Here is a 13,306-nt window from a genome sequence, read left to right on the forward strand (position 1 = left end):
CTGACAGGGAAGCAAGGGCAGGAGAGCCTTAAATAGGCTTAGCCCTTCCCCCTGTCTAACGGCCCACGAAAGTGCACCGTTTTGTATGAAATAACTTGTCTCTCCAATGAGAGGCCAGAAAAACCTTCTCGCTGAGCCAATGGGCTCCGAGAAGCATTCCCAGAATCCACAAGCTCCAACAAAGCTCATGACAATAATGCTTGCTTCTTAAATTGCTGCTTATCACTTCTGGTATGGCAAAAGGATGAGAGCCAGTGTTGTATAGTTGTTATAAGCATTGGACTATGATTATAGAAACCAGGGTTTGAATCCTGGTCAGTCACGTAAACTCCCTGGGTGTCCTTGGGCAAGTCACACTGTCTCAACCTCAGAGGATGGCAATGGCAAACCCCCCTCTGAAGAAATTTGTCAAGAAAATGTTGTGATAGGGTATCCTTAGGGTCACCATAAGTTGTAAATGACTGAAAGGCACAGAACAACAACAACGAGAATATAAGTCACTGCCCTTGCTTGCAACAAGAAATGAATGATCTATCAATCTCACTTCTGCTCAGTTCCCATTTTTCCCAACATTCAGGCAAATCCATTTTTGTCCTTACATCAGACAACTAACCACCCAGTTTTTCCCTCCCAATGATCTAAGAGCAGAATGACTCTGAGCTTACTGATGTCATTATTATAACACCTAAATTATATTTATTTATTTATAAATGTACCAACGGACAGTGAACATTTTATTTCTGCTTCTCCATTGTAGGAATTTATCAAAATTTACAAACCTCTTTATATTTGGAATGGAATGAACTTCAGGTATGTTTGGTTTTTTTAATGAATATTGAAGAACCACACCTGAGAGATCTTACATCCTAAGAGTGCCTGACTCATCAAAATAGTGATATTTTGAAAAACTACTATTATGAAAAATATTCAAAATAATCAAAAACCATGTTCCTTGAGCATTGAGAAACCTTAATAAAAAGGATTCTTGACTGAAAAGAATATTTGCAGTTCAAAGTTATTCTGCACAAAATTCACATGTGGTATTTTTTGTCAGACAATAGAAAGAGGAAACAGAAAGCATTTTCTGCACAGGAAATATCATTTTTCTGTGCAGACATAATGCTTTCTGTGCAAAAAATGTTACTTTCTCCAGGAAACAATGGCCCGGTACACACTGGCCTAGTGGCACGTCTTGAAGTGCTAGGGTTGCCTCAGGGCATCACTTACAGATGCCCCGCAAACCTAGCACGTCTTCCGTATGTCAAAATGGTGGCGTCCTGTACAGATGGCACCACCATTTTGATGCGATGGACACCTAGCATCCGCACATCATGCCACCATAATGTAACCATTTTTTCCGGTTTCTTTTTGCTCCACGAGGAAGCCGCGCAGTGCAAACCAGGCACTGGCAGACAGCCCTTTTTGAGTGGTCTGTACTGGGCCAATAATTTGTAAATGCTGCATAGAATGAATCATGAACTGCATGGTTTTCAAATACTTTCTCACAGTGAGAAAATAAGTTATTAAGAAATGTTGCTTAATTTGAGAATGGAATTAGCAAAAAATTATATTGTTGCTTGAATTTCCTGCATATCTACTACATTAGTGTTAAATTAGGGTTGCCACCTCCTCTTCCTTAGAGGTTTCTGCTCTTCAACGAACAGGCAGCACTTACATGCAACATGTTCATCTGTATACACAGTATAGCTATACTATTGAATCTAGCCACCAGAAATAGTGGTGCATTTTGTTTCAGTTCATTTCTGAATAATTTATCCTCCTTTACACACACACACACACACACACACACAAGAACTTGAGGATTGTTTTGTTTAAAAGGAATTTTCTATTCTGTGCATCTATCTTCCATTATGTTTTTTCTTCTAGTCATCTGTTCTAGATACCCAAACTATTACTGATTGCAACATCCCAAACTAGACAATTTCCTAAACAGATTAATATTTATATGAAGGCATGTGTTACATGAATCTACTCTAAACAATTCTCCTATGCTGCTTTCTTTTTTGGGGGGTGGGGGGGCACTCAGGTTTTAAGTTAAATCATGTTCTTCCAGACATCTTCCTGCTTATCTACAGACAAGTTTAGTGAAACTGAACAAAATAATGAGAAGTACAGCATTTTACCAGTCAATCCAAACTTCTTTTTTGTTGTTTATTATTTATCATGCTGAGATAAAACAACTGTGTTATGGAAGTTACTTCAGCACTACTTCAACAACTCAATCCTCCCTTCAGAACTTTCCTAGGGGAGCACTCCAGTGTTTATAAGTCAGCTTTTACTATTAAACTCTCCACCATGCTCCTTTAAATATGAAATTACAATAACTCTCTAAGACAGGAATTTTGCCTGACCTACATGGTTAGAAACCTTCACATGTCTCTGGTGAGCATTCTGCACATTTCCCAAAGTCATGACTAATGAGTTGAGTAATTTTACAACAGATGTTGAGTTTGCTTTTAGCACTCAAGGGCCTTGGCAAGTTTGAAATGTAGCCGAAACATCTCAGACAGATTCATGTTGTATCTTGGCTTTGAACATGAACACTGTTTTGACAAAATAGTACTTTCACATAATATCTTGTCCCATGAACTCTAACGGGAAAAAAATGTTTAAAATATCATTTCATGTCAGAGTCATATTAATATATTCTCAGTACCCAAATTATGACTATGACTAAAAATATGTGGTCACTAGGTATTTTGTATTATTAGAAGGGTATCTTTAAAATAAAAAATAATGTTTATGTTTCCTATATTTTATCTATTTATATTAATCTTTAATTTTTGTTTCATATGTTCTTTGTAAGAGTGCTTTTATTGATAGCGTTTTTATAACTTTGAGATGTTTTGGTCAAAGAACGTAAATAAACATACATACATATCTCAGTTTCATCTTGTTCTTGACATGAGTCCTCATCAGAAATACAAATGAGGGTGGTAAGAAGTGCTAAAATGACAGTCAGAACCTGGGGAAAGAACAGAGTAGGGATTGATTGTGTATATTCATAGAGATGATTTTAATGAGAATATTTGCCCAGGTGGCACAGTGGTTAAATCCCTGTACTGCAGGCACTCACTCACAAACCACAAGGTTGTAAGTTCAATACCAGCCAATGGCTCAGGGTCGACTCAGCATGGCATCCTTCAAAGGTCGCTAAAATGAGTACCCAGCTTGTTGGGGGAAATTAGCTTACACACTGTAAACCACTTATGGAGTGCTTAAGTGCACTGATAAGCAGTATAGAAATCTACTTGCTATTGCTTGCTATTACTATTTGTACCACACCCAGATTCTCCATGTGTCCAACATCTTTGGGAGGGCACAAATCACAGATAAAACATACTTCTTTGTTACAAGAAAGCTTTCTTAAATTCAATAAATGCAGCTGCAGTCAATGAATCTAATACAATGTCCATTGTGTCCAGACTTTGACAATAAGCATCTATTTGTCTGTTCATTGTAGCTCGCCAGCATGTGGTTTAGATACAAAATCAATGATACATTTGTAATGTTAAGCTTCCCTGAAGCCATGCATTGACGTTGTCCCTGATGAAATAGTATCTCTGCAAAACTCACCATCAGTGAATGGTATTATAATGAAAGATAATGTCATGTGTGCAGCAGATTGCCTAGATATGGTTGGAAGAAAAAAAGGCACAATGCATCTTTATACTTAGGATGAACATGCTAATAAATTGAAAATGTTAAGAAGAATAGATATGGGAGGAGAAAACTTTCACTGAATTCTTCACCAAGTTAAATAGATTAAGCTTATAAAATAAAGAATGTTAGGGGATACCAAAATCCAAGATCCAAAAGACCTGTTTTCGTCCAAGCCTGGCACCATCCTTTTAGACGATGCATGCCAACAACCCCAGGCCAGGATAGGGCATGCCAAACACCAATCCATCAAATCCATTCCGAACCCAGCCCAACTGGCTTTATTTCAGTCTAAAAAGACTGCCTCTTTGCAACAGAGTTTCCACAAACCTCTTCCATTACAGCCAGTAAACTAAATGGCTATGAATCCCTTACCTGCAGCCACAGCCATTCTCTATGAAGGCATCAGTCACAGCTTGTGATATCAGAAGGGGGCACCTGGCCACACAGGTGAAGACAGGCTCCCTGTTTTTGCCTTTTCAGACTGTGACAGGGGCCTCAACAAACAGTCAGTAGTAAAGTCAGGCAAAGTGGTGGTGGCAGAGCTGGTGGTGGCCCCACAGTGTGGCGGCAGGTGGATGTCTGATCACTGGTCCATATCCACACCAACCAAGGTGAGTGCTGAGGGGAACAATGGGGGCAGATCCACTGGAAGAATATAATGGGATTGGCCAGTGGTATCCTGTCCATGCCTTCAGCACATTAGTCTCCATGTGTAAAGAACTGACACAGTTCTTCATAGAAAAATATTTTTTTTAGTTTGGAACTTGTTTGTTATCCCTTTTCTAGATGAAGGAAATTTTGCCAAATTCAATGATGAGATGAATGAAAATGAAGCATATTAAAATATGATTAACTAATAGTCATGGATGATAACACTATTGGTAGGACTGAGAACTGTGGCAATAAGAATGGTGGCATTGGTGTTCTTGTTGATGATGCCGATACCAAATTTGTATAGCTAGACTCTCAAACATCACTCTTCTCACTTTCTTTGCTTCTTCCTTGAATGATTCAATGTGACTCTCTGAACTATGTAGCTTTGTGTTTTATTAGATATGATTAGGTTTTCCCTACTCTATTCCTTTGTCTACACTGAATGCTTTACCTTTCCAAATGTTGAATTAATGATATGAATTTCCAAAATGAGTTAATTAATTCAGGTAAATTTTATATTTCTTCCACATTAGAGAAGTGTATATGCACATCAGAAAATAAAAGGAGATATAGAGGAAGAGTTACAGTACAATATTGATCCTAGATCCTGTTGTTAATTCCTAGAGTAAACCCACTGAATACTGAAAGGAATAGTTATGCAAGTTCCATTGATTTGATAGCAGACCTAGATGAGACTAACAATAGGATTCAAGTTCAGTGAGATCTGATATATGACTACTGGAGTATTTTAATGTGCTGTTTTAGTAGTGCCTATCTCTATACGTACATTGATAATCTCACTACAAAAATGCAGTCTGGATACACACGATGCTCTGGATAATTGTGGAAAACAGAAAAGAAATCAATGGAGGGATCCTGGGATATAAGTCCCACCTGAGAAAGAAGTTTTGTAATTTCAAAATCCAGAGAGAAATTTAGATGAGAAAATGGTCAAGGTGAAGCTTTTAGAGAGTGCTTGTCTACATAAGACATCAGTCTATACATATTTGCATTTATGGAATGTACTTGAGAATTTGTAGCCTGAAGTAGACAGGCCAAATAAAGTGGGGCGTGGTGGGGTATGCAGACAAGGCACACCCCCAGAGCAGCCAGAAGCTGCTCTGAAACCACCTAATGTGGCCTCAGGCTACCAGAAAAAGGAGCAGAGAAAGCCTGTTCTTTGCTGGATGTCTGCTTTCAGAGTGGGCCATGTGATCATCATGGTTCCACACTGATTAGATGCTGACTGGGGCTGGATCAGCCAGAGGCAGCTCCAAGCTGCCGATCTGCTTCACCCTTGAAGTGTTATGGAAATTCAGGTGATCATAGGCTTGAATCATGTGTCTGACCCCACCACCAAAACCATTCTTCATTCCCTGTCTGGCCCAACTCATGCTTTCTGCCATCCTAATCTCCTCCCACCAACCTCTACTTACTCAGTAGATTATCTTTCCTTTTTAGAATTTTGACATATTTCCTTCCTAGAGCTATTGCAGGTTGGGAGGCGGGGAAGAACATACATACATTTATTTAAACTTTTGTGTCAAATTTTGATATTTGCCTTTTCTTTGAAAGGCAGACATGTAATTATTTTTTGAGAAAAACTAGGAAATAATAGATCCTAGCCCTCACAGAATTTCTATTAAATAGAAGCAACTTGCACAGCAGTCAGTCTATACGTAGGTTACAAAAGGCTACGTATACTAAGCCTCAAACCCTTTGTTTTCCTTGATTGCTCCTCTTCTCCTTTCTTTTAAAGATTTCTTAAGTGACAAGCTTGGATTCCATGATGTGTATTTTGATGTTAAAGTATGGAAACTTTTTCTAAAGACTTCTTATATTGAACATGTACACCAGAGAGAGCAAATGAGAGCTCTTTGTAAATAGTATTATCCCCAGGCTAGATAAAAAAATGTCCTCCATGATGTGTAAAGGGCTTAAAGGGAAAAGATAATAAAAATATTTTATTAGCCACTTTACAGCGGGGGTGGGTTTAATTTGACCCTTGATTGAATATGGCTTTTGATAAGTATCTTTGATTCGCACAGCAAGATGAAAACAGCAGATATGCCAATAGGTGATTCATTTCAGCAGCTCAAGTAAATTGATTCCATCCTGTTGATTCCCTTGAAAACATTTTTTCCCCTAGAGGAAAAAAGAAGAAGAGATTCTATCATTCATTTCCTCATTTAGTTTGTCTTGAAAAAAGTGTGTGTGTGAGAGAGTGTATGTGTGTGTTTGCATACAGTATTTTATTCCTGTATTTCTTAGATACTACACAAAGACATGTGCCCTTTGCTTGTACATTGCTTAGGTACATAAAAAGAGATTCCAAACCTGAGCGATCTCTTTTTACTGTTTTGTTCAACTCTTCCTTGTGGCCAGTTTATGTGAATAGTCTTCAGTCAAAAATGTAAGCTAAGACCTCTCTGGACCTACAAATATACTCAGTTTTACAGCATAATTGAAAATTTACCAGCACAGCTGAAAACTTATCCAGAGTCAGATTATTATTTTTTTCATAAGAAAAGGTAAAAATAGTGGTAGGGATGCAGAAGTATTCTTCTTCCTTTCTCTGAAATCAGGGAAGAACCAATCCACACAGTGGTTTCTGAGGCATGCACAGGAGGCAAATGAACTGGATACATAAAACATTGATCAGAATGGAGACTGAAGTCAGGAAATCAGAAGAAGACTAGGAATTGGAAAGGCAGCCATGAAGGAACTACACAAGATCCTAAAGAGTAAAGATAGACAAATGAACACTAAAGTTAGAATCATTCAAGCTATTATATTCCCCATAACTATGTAATGGATGTGAGATCTGGACAGTGAAGAAAGCAGATAAGAAGAAAATCAGCTTTCTTTTCCTTTCTTGTAAATTCTTTTCCTTAAGATATAACAGTTTGGCATTCATTTTTTGAACTGTAAACAATGGGAAATGTTGTTAGAGTATGTTTTGGTTTATGTAAAGGTATGTAAAGGTTATGTATGTTTTGGGTTATGTAAAGGCATCTTGTAGCATCTTTGAGACTGTGTGAAAAAATAAATAATAAATAAATAAAATTTTTATTTTTATACCACCCTTCCATAGATCAGGGCGGTTAACAGCAGGTAAAAACAGTACAATACACAGTACACAGATCAATACATCAAAATACAAATATGATAAAAGCAGAATAAAACCCCGTTAGCCAGTCTTCTTGCCAGTAAGGAGGGAGGTAGACCAATTGGGGCTTTAATCGGGGAATGCTGCATGGAAAAGGAAGGTTTTCAGATCCCTTCTAAATTGGGCCAGGGAGGTGGCCGAGCGGAGCTCTGTGGGCAGCGTATTCCAAAGGGCCGGGGCGGCAATGGAATATGACTTCCTCGTAGTGGAGGTAAGCCTAGCTGTAGCATGAGCTTTCATAGGCTTGGGGGCTGATTGCACAGGGCAAAAGGCCCATGTTCTCCCAATCCATACAGGTCAATAGCCCTGGTCTAGGATGGTCCAGAGTGGACACCAATGTGGTGGTTTTGACCTGACCCCAGCCCAAAAGGCCTTTAGCAAGTCTTAAAAGACTAGCTGTTTTTAGTGAAGTTTCCTAGAAACTCTACCACAACAACTGGAAGACTGCATGGCCACACACTTCTTACTTTCAACAACAGCAGTCTTCCCTCTGAAGGCCCCAGTGATAACTCATGATGTTGAAAGGGGGTGCTTGGCTTTGTGGGTGAAACCAAACACCCTGTTCCTGCCCTTATGGTCCACAGTGTGGGACTTCAGTGGGAATGCCAGATTGGAGTCCCTGTGGCAGTGCTATGCCAACTTGGGGGCAAGAATGGACCAGAATCATGGGGTATCCCACCCATGCATATAGGCCCTTGGTCTATTTCCTCAAATGCAACATGCAAGATGTTGATAAAATCCCTTTGCAGACTGATATTCCAGACTAACATGGCCACATGTCTCAATTTTTTCTTGAATCTTTTTATCAAAATATTTTTTTTATTTTCCTCAAGATTATGTATCAACTCCCTCTTCTCTTCTTTTTCAATCTAGAACCATATTTTTGTTTGTTTGTTAGTTTGTTTATCTTTTCAGTTTGTATCCTTCCTTCCCTCCAAATGGGATTCAACATAGCTCATAACAATTTAAAATGTACATCTAAAACCTTAATGTACAAAAGTTATAAAAGAATTAAATATTACTAAAAAAGAGAGAGAACATGCTAGAAAACAGTTAAAATATAAAAATATGTCAAGCATACCAATGGGCATTAGATGCCCCCGTCACGTGCTAGGGGTTGGCTGAGGGCACAGTGCCCACATCGCCCGCAACCCTCGCACGTGACGAGCAAGTAACAATGGTGGCACCCTGTATACATGGTTGCTGCCATTGTCACATGAGTGCCGCGTGGCATCTGCATGGTGCCGTGCAGCACTTACGTAACAAGTGTGCCAATGGCTCACTTGTTATGCTGCTGCCATGGGTTTTTTTCCCACCGGCAGGAAGCCTCACGGTTTGGCAGCTGAGGCTTCCCTCCGGCGGAAAAACATGTGCTGGCAGGCCACCTTTTTTGGGCAGTCTGTACCGCACCATGGTTTCCATTAAAATAAAATAAAATAAAATAATTAGAAAACAGCACACCATTTACACACACATACTACAGTGCCATCAAATTCACAGTTCAAAAGCTTGCCTAAATAAAAATGTATTCACCTGCCGGTAGAAAGAGAGCAGGGAGGCAGCCAACTGATCCTTCTGTGAAAGGGAGTTCCACAGTTTTGGAGGAGCCACAGAGAAGGCTGTCTACCTAGGACAATATTTTATATATTGTCCTCTCATATAAACTTTGCTTGCATCTCAAGCTATTCTACACTTTGCACACTTATTTAGGTTTAGCATTTAAAAAATCCTCAATTATTGTTTACATTGTTATAATATTTTCATCTGTAGAAATAAACATGCCTTACATCTCTATCCAAATTGCATTTCCTCCATTTTTAAGCACACTGTGGTGGGATTATTACCTGGGGGGGGGGAGGTAGAATGTCCATACAGTTTACTAAATTCGCCAGGCTCTTAGAAATCCAGAACACATTTATTCTAGAAAAAGATTCATGAAACTCTGTGTGTGTGTGTGTGTGTGTGTGTGTGTGTGTGTGTGTGTGTATATATATATATATATATATATATATGGGGTGGGTGGGTGTTTTAGAGATTGACTGTAAATATCCCCAATTGTACTGGAACATTTATCTTTATTAGGATCAACAAAACTATTCCAAAAGCCCATGCAAATTAGATTTTATAGGTCTATTTCAGATGCTTTTCTTAACGAATATTCATAGATCATTGATTTCTCATTCTTAGGACATAAATAACAGTTCAATGCATTATCTTGCCATTCCAGTTGATTTTCACAATTACACATCTGTCTTGTCCATCTTCAGAAATCAATTTTAACATGTACTATTTATTTATTTATTTATTTATATAGAAGACAACTGAATTTCCTTAATTCTTAATTGCAAACACAAACTCTAGGCCCAATATTTGTTCTGCAAAAGTTTACATTCTCTTCTATAAGGCAGCATTCACTGATCCAGTTTGACCCCTTGTTACCTGCCATGGTTCAGTGCTATGGAAATTTGGGAACTGCACTTTTGTGGGACATTTAGCCTTTTCTGTCAGAGAGCTCAAGTGCCACAACAAACTATAATTCCCAGAATTCCATAGCATTGACTCATAGGATTTAAAACGGTGTCAACATGGACTATTCTTGCAGTGCAGCTGCAGCCTCAATGTCTTGAAGGAGTCAACCGCAAAGGCCAAAGAAGCAGCTTCTAAATATTTTGAAGCCTGGCTATTTAGACAACACAGGATATGAAACCAGTTGGAAAGTGAAACAAACTTTCACTCCAGAGCAAAAAGAAACTGGGATATTTCAACTTAATATAGAAAATACACATCAACACATTTGCACATAAACAGTCCGGTGCCAGTACAAGACTGTGGCAAAGCAAAAATCTGATTGCTAATAATGCAGTAGATATAATTACAACGTGCACAAACCAGACAGTCCAACAGAGGGGCATGGGTGAATGGGAGTGAATGGGGCATGTATGGGTGGCCTCTATGATTGTGGCTTTGCCAATGCATCACTGGGTACAGCAATACACTGATGTACTGTACAGGAAGTGCATTGCACATGTGACTGTTTGGCCAATCATACAAGCAGGCGTCTAATGGAATGTCTGTGTTTTTGTGTGATGGTGCACATGCATGGCAGGGAGGTGACAAAAAAACATTACTGCACCATGCAGCTTAATGCTGCGTGGTGCAGAAAGCCTGTGGATGTTTAGCCTGCTCTGGGAGTAGGTTGTGTGGACAGCAGATTTTCAACCCACTTTCAGAAAACCGAAGATCAAGCTACTTTTTCCTTCTCATTTGCTCTGGCCTGAAGACAAATAATTGCCACTTCTTTTTTTAAAATTAAAATTAAAATGCCACCACCACTCTTTTCTGTGGAAAATTCAGTCCGTTTACATTCCATAAAATTATTTTCAAATTTGTTCTAATAGTGTTATTAAAATATCTTATTTTATTATTAATATATTTTCTTGACAACTTCTCAACCATTTAAATGTCTCTTTCTGAGGCCTCTTCCTTCAACATTTTGAACAGCTCTCTCACTTCTCAAAAGAGTTTATTGTACATTTTTTACCTGCATAAGTGGTTATCAAAACCTCTGGGACTATCTAGAAAAATGTTGTTTTCTTCCCCTGAGCACTGCTACCACAAATTTATACTCTCTACATTTATTCAACATTCTTTTGAGAATTTATTTTGACATAATTATTTCATTCTCATTTTTAAAATGCCTTTTCTTAAAGTGTACTCTCAGTATTTCATCTCTGACACTTTTAAATGTGAAAGGAATTATACCACTTCTTGGAGGCTTTTTGCCCTATGCATAAGCAGAGTTTTGCCTGCATAATGCTTCTATTTTCTTCCCAAATTCTGCACTACAGCTATTTTAAAAGGGCCAGAAAAGCTTTGATGCATGTTTTGAGTCTGTTGGCTTTTCCAGAGCAGCTCTTAACTTAGGGCCAAAGCGGACAGCCTGGAAGAAGTGGCCTTTGGCCACTCCGACCCTGATCAGGGCAGGACTGTGGCAACCACATGGCCTGAAGTGGGCCGCCAGCATGGTCCCAAGCTGGCAGCCAGCAAGAGCAGATTAAGTCTTCCTTGGTGTGGCATCACCACAGCTTTCAGCCACTTTAGTAGTGTGTCTCATCTAAATGCCATGAAGCCATTTACAGTATTTTATTTTTTGGCCCCTCTGTTTCAGGCTCTCTTCTTTGTTTCTTTTTATTTTAATTCTGTAATCATAATTCTATCCCATGCCTTTCCCAAATGCTGCCATAAAATATCAATTCCTTTTTAATTATCAGAAATCTCTTGTTCATGCTTGTATGCAATGATTGTGAGGTTCCAAAGTGACACTGTGATCTCTTTGAACTGTTGTTCAGCAAGATCTTTAAAATGATTTGCTTCTTCCATAATCTCTAATCTTGATTAAGAATCCCACGTTTCTCTCATGGTGGGATTTATTCCAAGGTAGGGAAAAGCTTTTCCCTCTATCTTATAGACCATAAGCCTGTGCTGACTGTCTGGTAAAGCTAGCTTCTGGGTGGCCCGGGGGCATGAATTTTAGATGTTTTATGCCCCCAAGATGTCTGGAAGCCACCTTGGCTGTCCAGATGTGGGTGGCTTCAAGCCACTCCAGGGGTGCAGCATTTAGATGCCACATGCCACCAGAGTGCACAGAAGCCATGTTGGTGCTGCGGCAGGGCCCCCTAAGGCAGCTTTTTTACCAGCCCAAATAGGAGCTGATCTTCTCTGTTCCTATATGGGCCAATATTGGGAATGATTGGGGCTATGACATATGTTTGCCACAACTCTGGAGTAACCAGCTCCAGAGCAGCCCCAATCCACCCTTTTTGGGTGGTCTGTTCTGGCTCTTAGCTTCAGTTCATGCAACAGATGTAATGACAACAGTGGGGAATACTGGAGATGGAAGACTCAGTAGTACTCTCTCCCTCTCTCTTAGACACAATCTCTCATACTCAACTATCTATAGATACTCAGTCTTAAAATGTTTGTTGACTTAAGTATAAAGAAGTAAAACAACACGGGGGTGGCGGGGGAATCAGCCATTCAATATAAGAAAGAAAGGAACTACTTGTGCTTTAAAAATATTGTCTCTTAATATTCCTTTGACAGTTTTCTAGAAGATAAATGCTTTATTTCCATTTCAGTAGAAATGCCATTGCTCTAAATGTGTCTCAGATCTACATAGTTATTGTGTGTGCAAAGTAGCAGTCAGAACTACTTTATTACTTTATGGGTAAATGTTTGGGGTTTTCAAGTAAGTAGAACACATCTAGGATATCAGTGTTTTCAAATGTGAACACGTACACTTTACATTAGGAATGCAAATAATGCATATCTTCATTGAGAAAGGAGACTGTGGGAGGTAAAAAAACCCTCTTGGAAAAAAAATTGTTAAGTGTCATGAGAATTATTATTATTATTACTATTATTATTATTATTATCTGGGAGAGAGTGAAAATACCATTATTCCTCCCCAATCCCATTTTCCCTCAACGTGATTTTTTAATTTTAGCACATTTTTTGCTGAAAAATGTGTTTGTGTAAAATACAACCTTTGTGCAAAAATATTTTTTTTGTAAAACACAAAGGAACACCAAAGGTGGGGGGAGTCTTTCCATTACTCTAGGAAATTTTTACATCACTATTTTCTGCTCTTCCAAAGCAAGATTGTGAGCAATTCTGTTCAATTCCACAGCAGTCATCATAAGTTGCTACAAGATAGAGATATTGTCCCCTTGTTGCCAAAGTCATTTCCCATCACCCTGTGATAGTTTATTCAAGACTGCATCAAGTAGAAATTTCACC

The 13,306-nt window shown here is 38.8% G+C and overlaps 1 protein-coding gene across 8 annotated transcripts in view; it reads right to left on the minus strand.

The window, feature by feature from the left end:
• The window catches only part of CDH12 (cadherin 12), a 788,808-nt gene that overhangs the window by 239,413 nt on the left and 536,089 nt on the right, over positions 1-13,306 (minus strand). Inside the window, exon 5 of one of the 8 annotated variants that reach the window (XM_042465302.1) lies at positions 2,899-2,986. The exons of the other annotated variants lie outside the window; for them this stretch is intronic. The gene's annotated coding sequence lies outside the window, so the exon portion shown is untranslated. The remainder of the gene's footprint in view (positions 1-2,898; positions 2,987-13,306) is intronic. 8 annotated transcript variants of the gene reach the window in all.

This window comes from Sceloporus undulatus, chromosome 4 (assembly GCF_019175285.1).
Source record: "Sceloporus undulatus isolate JIND9_A2432 ecotype Alabama chromosome 4, SceUnd_v1.1, whole genome shotgun sequence".
Lineage (NCBI taxonomy): Eukaryota > Metazoa > Chordata > Lepidosauria > Squamata > Phrynosomatidae > Sceloporus > Sceloporus undulatus.